We start from the raw sequence: 17,473 nt of genomic DNA, 5'->3' as shown, positions 1-17,473 counted from the left end.
GGCTTGCTGATTCTTTATTAAAGTTTGTTGTTCAATAATAGCAGAATCAGTGGCATCGTGTCTCTTGTCCGAAGTTTCCATAAACTTCATCAATATGGTCTCTAGATCGGGTTTCTTTTCAGCTGGTGGCTGCTCCTTTTGATAGAAGCCTCGACCTATCTGCCTATACTTCTCTTCTTTTTGCTTCTTATACTCTTCATATGGCAGCCACTCCTTTGGTTTCCTCCAGTCCTCATCAAACTTATCCCCACTCGAGTAGCACACTTGCGCTTTTCTGTTCCCAAACTCATCTAAATTGCAGTCCTTGGTCAAGTGTGGACCACTACATCTCTCGCAACCCACTCTTATGGCATGAATTGACTTGTCCATTTGTGTCATCCTTCGATCCAAATTATTCAGCATGGCCATTACAGCTGCTATTTCTTCAGTTTGGGCCCCTCCACCACCTTTGATTCCATCTTGCCTAGGGTTGTGGTATTCGCGAGCGTGCTTTGCGAATTCTTCAATCAGCTCCTTGACCTCCCTTGGATTTTTCTTTGTCAAAGGTCCTTGAGATTCAAGGAGTTGTCTCGTCATAACGTTAACCCCATCATAGAAAATCGACATCTCTTGTTGCACATTTAGATCATGTTGAGGGCAATTTCTGAGCAAGCCCTTGTACCGCTCCCATGCTTCGTATAATGACTCCCCCGGTTGTTGCTCAAAGTTGGCTATTGCCTTCTTGAGTTTATCTATCTTGGATGGTGGGCAAAACTGATCCAGAAATTGCTCACGCATTTGAACCCAAGTCGTGATTGTACCCGGTGGAAGTGATTTTAACCATTCTTTAGCAGCTCCCTTAAAAGTAATGGGAAGCATCCTAAGCAAGACGATTTTTCTGTTGACGTTTGGGACATTGAAGAAATCCGCAATGTCATTGACTTCATCTAGATGCTTAAAAGCATCCTCATGATCTTTCCCAAAAAATGGGATATCCTTCAGTGCAGTCAAGATATGCCCCTTCAGCTCGAATGTGGCAGTGGCAGGTATTGCGGGTTGGACTAAACCGGGACCCACATCTTCTCGGATCCGCTTCTTGTAAGCTCCCATGGACATCTCTTCAAGTGCTTCCGTCTCGTTCCTTGGCTCGTTCTCGGGTTCGCTCGTATGTTCTTCAATTTCGGGTTCGGTATCGTATTCAGATTCAGTTTGGACGGGTATTTGATCCAAGTGCTCAAAATTGCTCTTGTCATTTGAGGATGAACTTGACTCTCCTATCTTCTTTCCCGACTTTCTTGAAAAAGCTGACTTGAATTCTTGTAAGGGCGTCTTTTTCTTGTGGATTGCAGACTCGGGATCTTCAAGTGGTGGCACCAAGGTGTGTTTGAGCCTCTAGTCATGAACTCTTGCATATAAACTAAATAAACAAGGTAAAACTGAACTAAAACTGAAAAACTAACTAACAACTAAAATCTACAGTTCTAGGTGTCCACATCGTGGCACGTATCTGGCCACGTCGTGGACTCTATGACTAAAATAAAAAAAATTAAACTTTGCTGAAAAATTAACTTTTTGTGGGTTCTACTCCACAAGAAGGATCGATTAATTTAATGCAAATAAACAAGCTAAAAAAAACTAAGCCGTTCCTTGACAACGGCGCCAAAAACTTGATGTGCACAAAAGTACCCACTAATTTTAATATTTATAACCTAACAAACTGAGACTAACTATGCACTTATAGGCAGTGTACCTAGTCGGATTACAATATAGCTTGGGTAAGTCGAGTGTCGATCACAGGGAACGGTGTTACTAATTAATCTATTTGCTATCAAATTAACCTAATTATTAACAAGTTAAAAAGGGTTTTATCTGATTTTACAAGATCAGACCAACTTAACTCAAATTCAATAAGTAAAAACACACTCTTATCTAGTTTGAATCCACTTCTTCCTTATGGCTAGCTAATGATTATGGATTATCAAGTTGGTTTTAATTGTATTAGTAATTTAGTTCTAACTTTACCAATAATTAACTAATTCATGTCAAACTATGTATGGTCACACACAATTAAACACATAATCAATTATGAATATAAATATGCAATGTAAGATTTATTATGTAAACGCAACTATAGTCACAATCCACGTTCTCTAGCACAGCTAAGTTTATTTATTCTAATTACTAACTAAGATTGGTCAATCCTAGCTCTAACAATTCAATGTTCACTAAATCATTAGGTAAACAAGTTCATGCAGTTAATGGTTACTAAGCTACACAGAACATGACATTAAGCAACTAGAGAAACGAACACAAGCATGCTAGGTAATACAAATCAAACATAAGCAATTTTACCAACTAAATAAATCCATAAAAATTAAGCTATTCATAAGTTGGAAGCTTCATCTAGCTAAACAAGAGGAGATAGATTCAGCTGATCATAATAGCAACTAACACACTAACACAAATCAAAGTGTAATAAAACATGTTCCTAATTGTAACGCCCGTAGATCCGGACTAGTCAATTTAGACATAATAGGGGTCGAAAATGACTTTTCCGAAAAACATTATTTATAATAAATAATCTTAACCAAGTTTTAGTATATGTTACAAGGTTTCCGTATATATAAAGAGCGCCAAAATCCGAGTTATAATGAAGAAGTTATGACCTGTCGAAGTTTCGCGACGGAACCGGCACAACACCGAAAAGTGTAAATAGTGAAATTACAATAGAGCAACTTTTAGCCTTAGCGATCTAAACAAAAGTCGTAGAAAATGTTAAACCGAGAGTGTCCATAAAAAGAACGCCCAAATCTGACTTCGTATGACGAAGTTATGATTTTTCTAAGATTTGGCATAGCGGTGCATGGCCCGAAACTCGAATTTTAGTTCGAACGGTTTTTGGCTTACGCAACCTAAATGATAGTTGAAGATCTCATTAATAGGAACTCAATGGTAAAAATATAGACGAAAAAGGAGTCCGTATGAAGGAGTTACGAATTCTTCGCGGTCATTTAACAGTCTAATCTCTCCCTACTGTTAAACTTAAGATCGGTCGAGAATTAGCCGACGGAGTGAAAAGGAAAGTTGTAGATTTCATTTTTACCTACACGTGGATATAAATAACGTCAAAAACAAATCTCGTATGCGAAAGTTATGGACGAAGCTTAGTCTCTACTTTTCGAGTGCGGCAAATTCGATACGGTTTTGTAAATCCGAGATAGATTGAGAATTAGCCAACGAGATCTAAATTAAAGTTGTAGTACTCGTAAATACCAACACGTGGATATAAATATCGACAAAAACGGAGATCATATGCGAAAGTTAAGGACGAAGCTTAGTCTCTACTTTTCGAGCGCGGCGAATTCGATACAGCTTTTGTAAATATGAGATAGAAGGAGAATTAGCCGACGGGGTCTAAATGAAAGTTATAGTAATCATAAATACCAATGCGTGTATATAAAGAACGTAGAAAACGGAGCTCGTACGCGAAAGATACGGACGGTGCTTGGAGACTACTTTACTATAAAATTCCTATAAATAAGAGGTGACCTCTTCATAATTTCTTCACATCATAAGCCTTTCTTTCTCTCTCTAACTTCTCTCCAGCCTCCTTAAACCCCCCCCCCCCCCCCATGTCTAAGGAACCTCCCTAGCACGGGAAAGAAGCCCCAGAGCGCCCGATGGCTCCGAGAAGAAAAGCTTTCGGCTCAGAAACGCTGCTCCAAGCAAAGCCCGATTTTCTATAAAACCCGCTATAAGTGAGCTACGCCTACGCTATTTTAATATAGCTTTTATTTAATTATAGTAACGTTATTAGGAACTTATAATAAGTACTTGGGCTATTATTATGCGTTATATAAGTATTGTTTAACGCTTATATAATAGTAATAATAGCTAGACTATTAATTAGTCTCGGCGAATAATAGACTAAACTCTAGTGGTAATAATACTAGGTTTCGTTGAAGGAAATTATTTTTAACAAGCAAAGCATTGTCTGAGTTCCGAGTCATCAGCTTATCAGGTGAGTGCATAGTTACTTTCATCTTACACATAGATATGAAGTATTTTATATAAACTACGTGCTATGTGTGAATATTATCTGTATAATTGCTATCTATGCTGAATGAACGATTTTATACATGTTTTAAATGATTTAAAGTATATATGTATTTTATATCTGCGATAATGTTGGGGTAAAACATGGGTAGATGTAATAGATGGAGTATGAGTTGGATGATGAGTTGAGAGGTGAAATAGACCGTGAGTTGAGGGTGAGAGGTGGACGATGTGAGAAGCCTTTTTCCCAAATGATGGCCCCGTCATTCAATAGAGTATGGATGACAACCACAGACTATTCTAGACAGTCCGGTGGAACACTAGCAGACTCGCAACCTGTAGGTGTTGTGAACGATGTGTTCACCGGCGTACTCTAAAAACCCATTGACACGTATTGCGAGTGGATACTGTTGATAAACGAAATAGCCCTGACAGCTATGGATTTAGTGCCTGTTGAGCAAACCCTGGCAGCTATAGATTTAGTGCCCGTTGAGTAAACCCTAACAACGATGGATTTCGTGCCGATTCCTTAGGATGATCCTTAGGAATGTATTAACGAGGAGTAGCTGATTCTTAGGGTAGACCCTTAAGAGTAAAGAAGATAATGGGGATGGGTAATTGAGTTAACTGTGTGACGATTAAACATAATAATTATATTATTGTGGGTTGAAAACCCTATGTACTCACCAGGTTTCCCAACCTGACCCACTCAGTTTATTTATATCATAGGTGTTGATATGAAGTCACATTACACTGAGATATTAAGGAGATATAGATCACTAGTGATAATGAATGTAAGTTCTGTTTATACTTATGTTTCTGTATTAACAATGACATCCCAAATGTTTTAAAATGAATAAAAATACATTTCTTCATAAATGCTTTGATAATATATTTATCATGTTTTACTAGGAACAAATTCCGCAACATTTTTATTAAAAGAAGTACTCTGATTTTTATAAAGCATAAACAAAATCGGTCTTTTCTGGCCGTGAAAAATGGGGATGTCACGCTAATTAACTAAAATATGGACCTTCACTCTTTTTGGTGTTGAAAACCCTTTTCCAGAACCTTTCTCTGCTCAAAATCGCCTTCTGGAACTCCTCTCTCCAGCCAAAAGTCCTCTTCTTCGTAATGATCAAGGGTGCTTAAATAACCTTAAAAATCCTGCACCATGTCGTGGCTATCCAGGCCACGTCGTGGTCTCCAAGTTATCCTTACCGGGCAAGGATTCCTCCATAACGCGATCTTTATCTTCTAGAATTCTCATCCCACGTCGTGGCTAGCCAGGCGACGTCGTGGGTTTAGTAATTTTCGTGGATTTATTCATCTCTTGTGTTCCAAGTCTCCCATGTTCTACATATTGTCACTTTTGGTCGCTCTTTTCGAAAATACTTTTAATTTACTGAAAATAACAATTTAAAGTCATAAGTACCATTATTCTAAACATATTATCAACTTATTAATAAAAATGTACTTCAATATTGCCTAAAAATAGGTATAAATATGGCAATATCAAAACTACTCTGCATTCCTTTCGATAGTCGTGGAATTCAAGACTTAGGTACTCTCCTCCTCGATCGGATCGAAGCATCTTGATTTTCCTGCCCAATTGGTTCTCCACTTCATTTTTGAACTCTTTGAACTTTTCAAACGTTTCTGACTTGCGCTTGATTAAGTAAATATACCCATATCCACTATAATCATCAGTGAAAGTCACATAGAAGCGGTTCGCATCCTTTGTGGCGGATCTAAAGGGCCCACATACATTGGTATGTATGAGAGCCAATAAAATCTCACCTTTCTCAAAAGTGCCCGTGAAGGGTGACTTGGTCATCTTTCCAAGTAAACAAGATTTGCACTTGTCATCTTCCCTAAGGTCGAATGACTCGAACACTCCATCCTTTTGGAGTTGCGCTATGCGCTTCTTGTTGACATGTCCAAGACGACAATGCCACAAACATGCTTTATCCATACTATTGGAAGAATCCATACACAACATATCATTTCCTAGGTTATCTACAACCATAACAGTTTCATAAATTCCATTACAACGCATTGCTTCAAAGTATAAAACACCATTTAGATAAGCATAAATAGAACCATTCTCATTATTAAACGAATATCTAAATCCTTGTCTAAACAAACCATGAAACGAAATGATGTTTCTTGCCATATCTGGCGAGTAGCAACAATTATTTAAATCTAAACCTAATCCATTATTAAGCACTAGAGAATACACTCCAATCTTGGTGACAGGCGACGATTTTCTGTTTCCCATGATTAGATTTATTCTTCCATGCTCGACATCCCTATTTCTTCTTAGTCCCTGCAAATCAGAACAAATGTGGTAACCACATCCTGTATCAAGAACCCAATAAATAGCATGAGATGAATCATTAGATTTAATTGTGTAAATACCTGCGAAAGACGGCTTGATCTTCCCATCCTTGATGGCTTGCAGATATTCCGGGCAGCTTCTCTTCCAATGCCCTATTTTGTGGCAATGGTGGCACTTTGCCTCCTTTGGGTTAGAGTTGGGCTTAGCAGGGCCATCCTTGGTCCCACTAGAAGAGGAACCATCTTGGGACTTTCCCTTGTGTTGGCTCTTTGACGGAGCCTTCCTCTTCTTCCCCCTTTTTTTCCCAATAGCCAAAACAGGAGCAGCGGGTGGTGCGGGAGTCAGTGCAACAAATTTCTCCTTGAGGTTTCTCTCAGCAGTCCTTGGAGTTTGCTTAGGGTGACCTCTTCCTTGTTCATGTGGTAGTTCATCCTAAATTGGTTGTAGCATGAGGGCAAGGAGTGAAGAACAATGTCAATGGCCAAATCCTCCCCAAACTTAACATTTAACTTGCGAAGACGATCACCATATCTTTGCATCTTTTGCAAGTGCACGGTTAACGAATCTCCACTTCCCATCTTAGCGGTGATCATGTTCGTAATGATTTCATAGCGCTCTTGCCTCGCGCTTTTGTGGTACCTCTCCATTAAGTCTTGATGCATTTCATAGGGATACATGTCCTCATAGGAATTTTGGAATTCTTGGTTCATTGTGGCTATCATGATGCAATGGACTTTTGTTGCATCACGTTCGTGGGTCTCAAAGACAGCCATTTCTTCAGGAGTAGCGATTTCAGGGTTGACCTTCTCGAGCTTTTCGTCGAGGACATACTCTTTGTCCTCGTAGCGTGCAATCGTGCGAATGTATCTTATCCATTAGCTAAAGTTCGATCCATCGAAAGTCACTTTTTGACAAAGACTCATTAGTGTGAATGAGTTAGCAACAACGTTGTTCGCGTTTGACATCTACAAATAGAAAGGACAAAGTTTGATTTGAATTGAATCCCTAATTAAACACCCAAAATGAAAAATTAGGGCTAGGACCCAACAACATTATTTACATATTAGAAAAGGGATGCCGTAATCCAACATGCAAATAATTTGGAGGTAAGTGAATGACGATTCACTAATTCTTCACCATGAAAAACATAACCTTAAGTTTTAAATGTATTGAGAATTCCTAGATTTTCTTGGAGATTCATTGAACTTTTCAATGGCATGTTTAAATCTCGATATGCCCCTCTCGTTTGTGACTGGGATGCCGAGGATCACAAAGTGGGTGTGAATAACCATGCAAATCTACATGGTGCCTTCATTATTACAATCACCTATTCGATGTGCCGGTAAACCACACACGCTCCATCGACCTATGATAAACATTGAATCACCCTTTTCCACCTTTGCTTAGAACCAATTAGTGTGCCGGTAAACCACACACGCTCCACTAACTTCTTAGCAAGGGTGCAAAGTATAATTTCATGGGATTGCATCAATTCACTTTTGCCTAAAGTAACTAGGATTGGGAATTTGAAAAACATGTAGTTACTTTATATTTTAACATTATACTTTTAATGAGGATAGAGTTGACCTATCCTACCCGTCCGGCTAACGACCCTCCACCAGTCAAGCAAGCGGTGGGTGTGAGTGTACACCCATTAAGCGCCATTTTATAGGCAGCAACCTTATACCCACCTTATAGACCGACTTCGTGAATGAGGCCTACTAACGGTAAGACTAGCATTTTAATTACACACACACACACACACACATATATATATATATATATATATATATATATATATATATATAAAGCTTGTAATAATGTAATAGTATAAGGTTGAATTTTAAACTTGTAAAACTCTAGGGGTTGAAATTTAAATTCTTCAAAATTAAACTTTTAATCACAAGATTCAAATTTCAAAACTTGAGGACAAATTTTGAACTTTTCAAAACTAAAGGGATCAAATAACAAATAATTTAAATCAAGCAATTAATCTCATAATTATCTATATTTGATTTATTTAATATTACTTGCAAGATAATTATCCAATTTAATCTAAATAATCAATCATTATCATATAAGGAAATTATTATTCATTCAAATGGTAATTATCTTTTTGTTTTGTCAAGAATATACTCATATATATATATATATCATAAAATTTGGATATTGATGACCCAAAACAGTTAAGGCAAGTTTCCTCAAGTAAAACAGCAAGAAATCCCGAGATAAGCTCTATCTGACCCTTGAACTCGCCGAGTACCACAATGGACTCGCCGAGTTGGTGCTACACCCTATATCCACTATGGAACTCGCCGAGTTCACCAGTCAGATCCACAAAAAATGAATTTTCAAGTAACAAACAATCAACCAATGCATTAATTCAATAGAAACCAATCAAGGCTCTGATACCACTGATGGGTTTGGGCCATAAGAACTTTCCTATGCGCACATGCAAACCCTAATGCTTGGATCTAGGTTTCTCTAATTGAACATGCAATGTATCCAAGACTTTCATTCATAGATCTAGTGTAAACAAACAATTCATAACATATGAAATCAGATCCAGAAGAATACCTTGAGTTGCTTGCTTGAAACTTCTTGTTCTTGGAGCTTAGAGTCACAATTGTCACTCCTCTAATGGCTTACAAACACCTACTAGCAAGAGGATGATTTGAGAGAGGGAGAGAGGTGAGAAATCAGCCCTAGGGTTTCCTCAATCATAGAGTGGCCGATTTCCCTCACCCAAATGATCTTTTATACTATGAGCTCCTAGGGTTTCACCCTAAACCCTAATTGGATAACTTAGCCTCAAAGCAATCCAAAGATCCTTCTAGATGATAACCTTGGACGATTTTAAGATATCCTTATCTTACAAATGGTCCCCCCTTATTATCTATAAAGATTCATAGCCCAAAACACAACCATCACACATTTGACAGTTTATGCCCCTTTATTCAATTAATCTCTTTAAGTCACCAAATTAATTCCTAATTAATTTATGACTTATATCAATCAAATAATATTATTATTCCTTTAACATATTATTCTTATAATACTTTAATAATAATATCTCTTCTCTCTATATAAATCACATTGTCAAGTTGGTATGGTGAAGGCAACCCAAAAGGACCGTGCACAACCGGGTCAAGTACTTACCAAATATAGTTACAGCCTTAGACACTAATCCAACAGAAAGGTCACCGACACATTGCATAACCCAAAAGGCAAGCATCGATAAGCAGATGTTCCACTTGGACAAGTGAAGGTAGTATTCTCTTGATCAATTGGGTCAATAGGGATCTGGAAATAACCTGAAAATCCATCTAAGAAACAATAATAGCTATGGCCATATAATTGCTCAAGCATTTGACCAATAAAAGGAAAAGGGAAGTGGTCTTTGCAAGTGAAATTGTTTAGCTTTCGTTAATCGATGCACACTCGCCAACTGGTTACCGTTCATGTAGGTATGAGCTCGTTCTTCTAGTTCGCCATGACCGTCATCCCTCTTTTCTTTGTCACTACTTGCACGGGACTAACCCATGTACTATCGGAAATCGAATATATAATCCCGACATCTAAGAACTTGACAACCACCTTCTTGACCACTTCTTTAATGTTCGGGTTTAGACACCTTTAATGTTGCACCACCGGCTTTGCGCCTTCTTCAAGGTTGATCTTGTGAGAGAAATAAGAAGGACTTATTACTTTAATATCGGTGATTTTCCACAAAATGGCATTCTTTCTCTTCTTCAAGACTTGGATTAGCTCTTGTTTTTCAGATTTGATGAGGTCAGAAGTTATAATCACAGGTTTTTGTTTACCTTCTTCCTGAAATGCATATTCTAAATGTTCAAGCAAAGTTTTCAGCTCTAAATTCGTGTTTTGTACACTGAACACGTCGAGTCCAGAGTGCGGACTCGTCCAGTACAGGCCAAATTTCCCATCTCATCGCGTTTTTTCGCCCCAACTTGTAGAGTTGGCCTCTTCAACTTGTCAAGTTGACTTTTCAGATCTTTTGGTTATTTCTTCATATTTAGCTTCTTCGAGCAGTCTTTATATCTCCTTTAGGTCTTTTTCAGCATCAAAATTGTCTTTAAACGCAATGGTCGATTCGCTTGAATTTTCTTCTTTCCATTACTCCATTAATTCTTCTAAAAATGTCCATCGAGAAGGCCTTGTCATCACTATACTTTGAATGCCTCATGGCTTGATCGACTCCAAATGTAACTGTCTCTTCTCCCACTCAAAGGGTAAGTTTGGATTCCTTTATGTCCACTATGTCGCTTGCGGTGTTTAGGAAAGGTCGTCCAAGAATGATTGGCACTTGATGGTCTTCTTCCATATCTAGTACTATGAAATCTGCGGGAAATACGAATTTATCCGCTTTCACCAATAAGTCCTCGCACATCCCCCTTGGAAATGTCACCTTTTTGTTCGCTAGATGGATTACCATTCGAATCGGTCTTGGCTCTGGAAGGTCGAACTTCTTAAAGAATGAATATGGTATCAGGTTTACGCTTGCCCCCGAATCAGCCAATGCATAACTAGTAGCTAAGTGCCCGAATTGGCATGGCAATGTCAAACTACCTGGGTCATCCATTTCTTTGGAAATTTGTTCAACATTGTAGCTGAACAATTTTCATTAAGAAACACCTTTGACCCCTCTTACATCTTCTATCTATTTGTAAGAAGCTCCTTTAAGAACTTGGCATACCTAGGCATTTGTGCAACCACCTCGATGAAGGGAATGTTAATTTGAAGGGCTTTTATGTGCTCCAGGAACTTTTGATGTTCTTCATTCTGCTTATCTTATCTAGCTCGGCCTAGAAATGACAATGGAGGTTGATATGATTTTAAAGGAGGATTATTTTTCTGTTCAGACCGTGGACTCGTCGAGTTCTTCTCTTCGACTCGTTGAGTCACATCGACTTCTTGCGATTTCAGGTTTTCTTTTTCTTCCTTTTGCACATCTTTAGGATCTTCATTCTGGATTGGGGTAAGAGGAGTAATTATCTTTCCACTCCTAGTTGTCACTATGTTGATTTGGGAGCCTCTCGGATTTTTCTCGGTATTACTTGGAAGCCCACCCGGTGCTCTTTCGTTGATTTGTAGTGCAAGTTGGCCTAACTGTTTTTCAATGTTTAGGATACAGGCTTGCTGATTTCTCATTAATGCTTGTTGCTCTTTCATCATTGCTTGTTGTTCTCTTATTGCAACATCGATTTCGTTATGTCTTTTCTTGGATGCGGTTGCAAATATTGTGAGCATATCTTCAAAGTCCATTTTCTTCTCTTTCACTGGCTCCTCCTTTTGATAGAAAACTCTTGTCTTCATCCTATATTTCTCCTCCTTTTCCTTCTTGTACTCATCGTATGGTATCCACTCTTTTTTCATTTTCGCTAATCCTCATCATATCTATCACCACTAGACTAACAAACTTGCACTTTTCGGTTCCCATGCTAGTCTAGATCACAATCTTTAGTAAGGTGAGGCCCGCTACAATTTTCACATCCCATTTGGATGGCGTGGATGGATTGATCATCTTTGTCATTCTTCGGTCCAAACTCTCCAATTTAGCCACCACTGTTTCCATGTTATCGGATACTGAGTTCATCATCCCTCGATTCAAGTCATTCCTTGGGTTATGATATTCTCTAGAATGCTTAGAGAATTCTTCAATTAGCGCCTTTATAACCATGGGTGTTTTCTTCGTGAGTGATCCTTGGGAGTCAAGGAGCTGCCTAGTTGTCACGTTCACTTTGTCATAAAAAATGGAGACTTCTTGCTGAATGTTTAAATCATTGTGGGGGTAGTTCCTCAACAAGCCTTTGTATCTTTCCCACGCCTCATAGAGTGACTCGCCTGCTTGTTACTCGAAATTTGCAATGGCTTTCTTCAACTTTGCTATTTTTGAGGGAGGGCAAAATTGATCAATAAATTCTTCACACATTGTAGCCCATGGGGTGATGGATCCTGGAGGGAGTGATCTCAACCAATCTTTTGTGGCGCCCTTAAATGTGATCGGTAGCATATGAAGCAGAACAGTCTCGCGGGGCACATTAGGGATATTGAAGTAGTCAGGTATGTTGTTCACCTCATCGATATGCTTGTATGCGTCTCCGTGATCTTTCTCGCAGAATGGGATGTCCTTGAGTTGGGTAAGTATGTGACCTTTCAATTCAAAGTTGGCAGTTGATGGAATCGTGAGTTGCACGAGTCCCGGCCCAGTATCGTCACACATACTTCTCTTGTACTCACCCATGGGTATGTCTGCAATGTCACCCATGGTGTTATCGGGTTTGCTTTCGTACTCACTTCCTTCTTCAAATTCCATTTCGTACACGGTATCCTCCTTCCTTAGGTCTTCGTCCTTCAAGGATGTGCTGGATTCTCCCACTTGCTTTCCCTTTTTCTTGCCAAAAACCAATTTGAGATTCTTAAAAGGTGACTTCTTTGGGGTTGTAGATTCTCCTACGGTTTTATCCTTGTTCTTCTTAAAAGCTGATTATGGGTCTTCAAGTGGTGGGATCAAAAGTGTATTTGATCCACGGGTCATAAAATACCTGAAAGAAAAACAAAAAACACACGTAAGACGAACTAAACAAATTAGGAAAATGAAACTGAAAAACGCATCGACTCGTCGAGTTGCTTCAACTGGACTTGACGAGTTCAAGGCTAACATAGAAAACTAAAAACGAAAATTTTAAAAACAGAAAAGCTAGTAACATAAACTTAATAACAAATTAACGAAAATAGTAACATTGTGCAAGATAAATCTTACACAAAGGATCGATAATACTAGCAATTAAAATAACTATTAAAGTCATTCCCCGACAACGACGCCAAAAACTTGATGTCTAAGTCGAATTCTCAAAATCCAGAGCTTCCAGAATGCTTCTAATCGCCAATGAGTTGCCAAAGGTATCCAAAAGTCGTCAAATAGTGTTTAGGTGTTGGGAATGACCGATATATAAGAATTTTCATAATTACGTACCGACTTGTCGAGTCCATAGACCGAGTCGACAAGTTCTTTACTTAAATCGTGTGTATGGTGTGTACGGTAAGACATTGTTGGTTCGCGAATCTTCCTTCCTACTCGTCGAGTTGATGGACAACTCGCCAAGTTCTTCCTCTTTTAAGCCTTATTTCTTCAAACTTTAATTCCCAAGCTTCCAATTGCTAGTTCTTCTTCCTTTTTCACTTGAGCATGTCTTTAAAGCTGAATATATAATTTTAACATAATTAAGTACCATTTGTTCATAAATCGAGACAAAATAGCCAAAAAACGTATTAAGATATTATACAAAATAAATGATTAAATATGCACATATCAACTATAATACTAGTGTGATAACTATTATTCAAGGAAAACACAATCAAAGTTAAATGAGTATCCCATGCGTTCGCAAATTCAATAAAAAAGAGTAGAGCATATCTTCGAATTTTTGAATGGTTCTTTCACTTTGACCATCATATGTTGTGCTCATATCTAGTCGGGCTCCCAAATATTTTTGTAGTGATTGCCAGAAGCATAAGGTAAATCTACTATCCCTGTTAGAGATGATAGATATAGGTACCTCATGTAGTTTGATAATATCTTTTAGATAAGTCCATGTTAGCTTCTCCATCTTATCTATTTTGTTGATTGGTGGGATGTGGGTAGACTTGGTTAAGCAATTGACCACTACCCAAATAGTGTTGTAACATTTTCATGTATTAGGTAGTTTTGTGATGAAGTCTATTGATATTTGTTCCCACTTCTACTTAGGTATTTCCAATTGTTAAGGGCTTATGATATTCATCCTTGACTTTAGAACATGTTAGGCATTTTCCCACCTAAGTGGTAATCTCATCTTTCATGTTTGGCCACCAATATAATATCTTAAAATCCTAATACACTTTGTAGGAGCTCAGATGAACGGAATATCTCGATCTATGAGCTTTGTCCAAGACTAAGCTCCTGATCTAATTGAACTTTGGCATATAAGTTTGGTTCATAAAATAACTCGTTCCTTCATCCATAAGCTCGAATTATTTATCCATCTCCTGCAAACCTTCACCTGCGATGGTCTATTCTTTTAGAGCCTCGAGTTAAGATTCTCAAATCTGAGCGGTAAGGTTTGAATGGATAGTCATTGTTAGACCCCATACCAGACATGGTTTGATGTGTTCTTTTCGGCTGAAGACATCTGCCACGACATTTTCCTCCCCAGAATGATAACGAATGCCACATTCATAATCATTTAGTTGTTCAACCATTCTTTCGTTGCCTCATGTTGAGTTCTTTTTGGCCGAAGAGGTACCGGAGACTCTTGTGATCAGTGAAAATGGTACACTTAATACTATACAGGTAATGTCTCCAAATCTTTAAAGTGAACACTACTACTCCCAGCTCAAAATCATGCGTAGTGAATGTTTTCTCATGCACATTGAGTTGTCAGGACGTGTAAGAAATAATCTTGTCCCTTTTCATCAATATGCATCCTAACCCTTGATGTGACGTGTCTAAGTATAAGACGAAGTCTTTTGTTACTTTTGGAAGGGATGGGATTAGTGCACTACACAACATTTTCTTTAGTTTCTAGAAAACAACCCCTTGTTTGTCTTCATAGTCAAACTTTGTCTGTTTTTGTGTCAATGTTGTGAGGGGTTTGGTTATCTTGGAGATTTTTTCAATAAATCTCCAATAGTAGCTAATAAGACCTAAGAAATGGCATACTTTTGTTAGTGTTTCAATGCTTCTTAATTCTTGATTGCTTAAGTTATAGAAGGGTCAACATAGAACCTTTTGGTGCTGACCACATGCCCTAGAAAGTGTACTTCTCTAATCCAAAACTCATATTTATAGAATTTGGCCTACAACTTTTCCATCGTCACAGTTCCAAGATTAACTATAAGTGTTGGTCATGTTCCTCGTTGGTTCGTGAGTATATGAATATGTTATCGATAAATACGATTATGAATTTGTCTAGATAAGGTTTGCATACCTGATTCATGAGATCCATGAACATTGTTGGGGTCTTTGTCAATCCGAAAGGCATAACTAGGAAATCATAATGGCCATACCGAGTCCTAAATATCATATTTGGAATATCATCTTCTAGCTACGAGATTCTTGTTTGAGTCCATAGATGGACCTCTCAAGCTTGCACATTTTATTTGGATAATTGGGCTGTAAAACACCTCCAAGTTGTTCTATATATGCATATTGTGTCTGTTTCTCTATGAAGTTAAAGAGACTTTTACATGTATTTTCCATATTTCATAATCATGTAACACTGTAAAGCACCTATTTTCTTTTTTTTTTTGTCGATGTCTGCATCTCATCCGATTTATTGTTAGATAGGGGAATCAAAGGCGTAATAATCTAATCACTCCTTGTTGTCACGACCTTGATATATGCTTTTGGATTTGGGTTCATGTTTCTTGGAAGTGTGCCCAATAGACACTCGTTAAATAGCCTCAAGAATTGCCCAATTTGTTGTTTGATGTGTGCATCGAGGCTTGCTGATTTCTGACTATAGCATCCTTGGCATCATGTCTCTTTTCAAAAGCGGTTACAAACCATGCAAGCATGGTCTCAAATTTACTTTTTTTCATTCTCGGGTTGCTCTTTTTGATAGAACACACATCTTTTTTGCCTTTATTTTTCTTTTTTTTCGTTCATGTATTCATAAGATGGATTCCATTGCTTCTTGGGCTTACTCCATTCTTCGTCATATCTATCCCCACTTGAAAACAAGCTTGAGTCTTCGTATTTCCATTCTCGTAGAGGTCACAATCCTTAGTCAAGTGTAGGCTGCCACAACAATCACACCCCACTTGAACTGTGTGCATGGATTTACCCATCTTCATGAATGATTCACTGGTCCATAGTATCTAACTTTGCAATTATTGATGCCAAGTCTTCTAACACTACATTGCTAATCGTATTTCCTCTAGCTGTATCCTACCAAGGGTTGTGATATTTCGTTGAATGTTTGACAAACTCTTCTGTTAAATCCTTAATTGCAGTTGGATTCTTTTTCGTTATGGGTCCTTGAGAATGAAGGAGATGCCTCATGGTCACATTTACCCCATCATAGAAAATCGACACTTCTTGTTGTATGTTAAGGTCTTGTTGAGGGAAATTTCTTAGCATTCCCTTATATCTCTCCCACGCTTCATACAAAGATTCTCTATCGTTTTGTTGAAAATTAGCAATGTTCTTCTTCAACCTTGAAACCTTTGAAGGTGGGCTTAACTACTTAATGAATTTTTTTCGAAGGTTGGCCTATGTCTGTATGGCTCCAGGTGGAAGTGGCTTAAATCCAGTCTTTTGCTGCTCCTTTGAAAGTTACTGGAAGCATTCGAAGCAACATCGAATTCATTTGGAACATTAGGAACATAAAAGTAGTTTGTAATGTCTAATACCTCATCAGTATGCTTGTAGGCATCCTCATGATTCGTCCTGTAGAATGGGATATCTTTGAGCATAGCGAGAATGTGTTCCTTGAATTTGAAATTGGCGGCTTTTGAATTTCATGTGGTACAAGACCAAGCTCGTAGGTGTTACACATTCGGTTCTTGTTTTCCTCCACGGTTATTTCTGCTATGTCGGCCATCTCATTTTCGATTTCACTTCCTTGTTGACTTTCCCCTTTTAATTATGTTTCAGTTCTGTATCCGCTCTCATGTTTGTCTGGGTTCTTTTCGAAAGGAGTTATCACAATGTTCTTTGACTTGTCTTTTTCTTCGCTCTTTTCTTTGTTGTTTTTGTGGAAAACTGACTCGTAGCCCTTCAATCCAGGTACTGTACTAGATGAAGATGCTCAGGTCATTAACTAATTGCAATAAAATAGAAAACCAACGTGTAAAACAAATAAGAATAAATAAACTAAAAACTAACATAACAGTGCCCATGGAAACTTGATACACAGAACTTAAAAACATAACAGAAAATTAAGATTGTATGAAATAAATTCCATACAAAGGATCGATAATAAATAGCAAAATAAATAAACTATCATAAAGTCATTCCCCAACAACGGCGCCAAAAACTTGATACACAATTTATATACCGGTTATATATTTTTAAACCAAACCAATTTAGAC

At 38.0% G+C, this 17,473-nt stretch overlaps 2 non-coding genes across 2 annotated transcripts; both read left to right on the top strand.

Annotated features, from left to right (window-relative positions):
* The first annotated feature begins 622 nt into the window (after nt 1–622).
* Nucleotides 623–729, top strand: LOC111897587 (small nucleolar RNA R71). Its single transcript, XR_002852323.2, has one exon. It is a non-coding gene; the product is annotated as a small nucleolar RNA R71 (small nucleolar RNA).
* A 15,762-nt stretch (nt 730–16,491) lies between these two features.
* Nucleotides 16,492–16,598, top strand: LOC111897588 (small nucleolar RNA R71). Its single transcript, XR_002852324.1, has one exon. It is a non-coding gene; the product is annotated as a small nucleolar RNA R71 (small nucleolar RNA).
* The last annotated feature ends 875 nt before the right edge of the window (nt 16,599–17,473 follow it).

The sequence above is a fragment of the Lactuca sativa genome, chromosome 5 (genome assembly GCF_002870075.4).
Source record: "Lactuca sativa cultivar Salinas chromosome 5, Lsat_Salinas_v11, whole genome shotgun sequence".
NCBI classification, from domain to species: Eukaryota; Viridiplantae; Streptophyta; class Magnoliopsida; order Asterales; family Asteraceae; genus Lactuca; species Lactuca sativa.
This window is presented reverse-complemented; position numbering and strand designations above follow the sequence as displayed.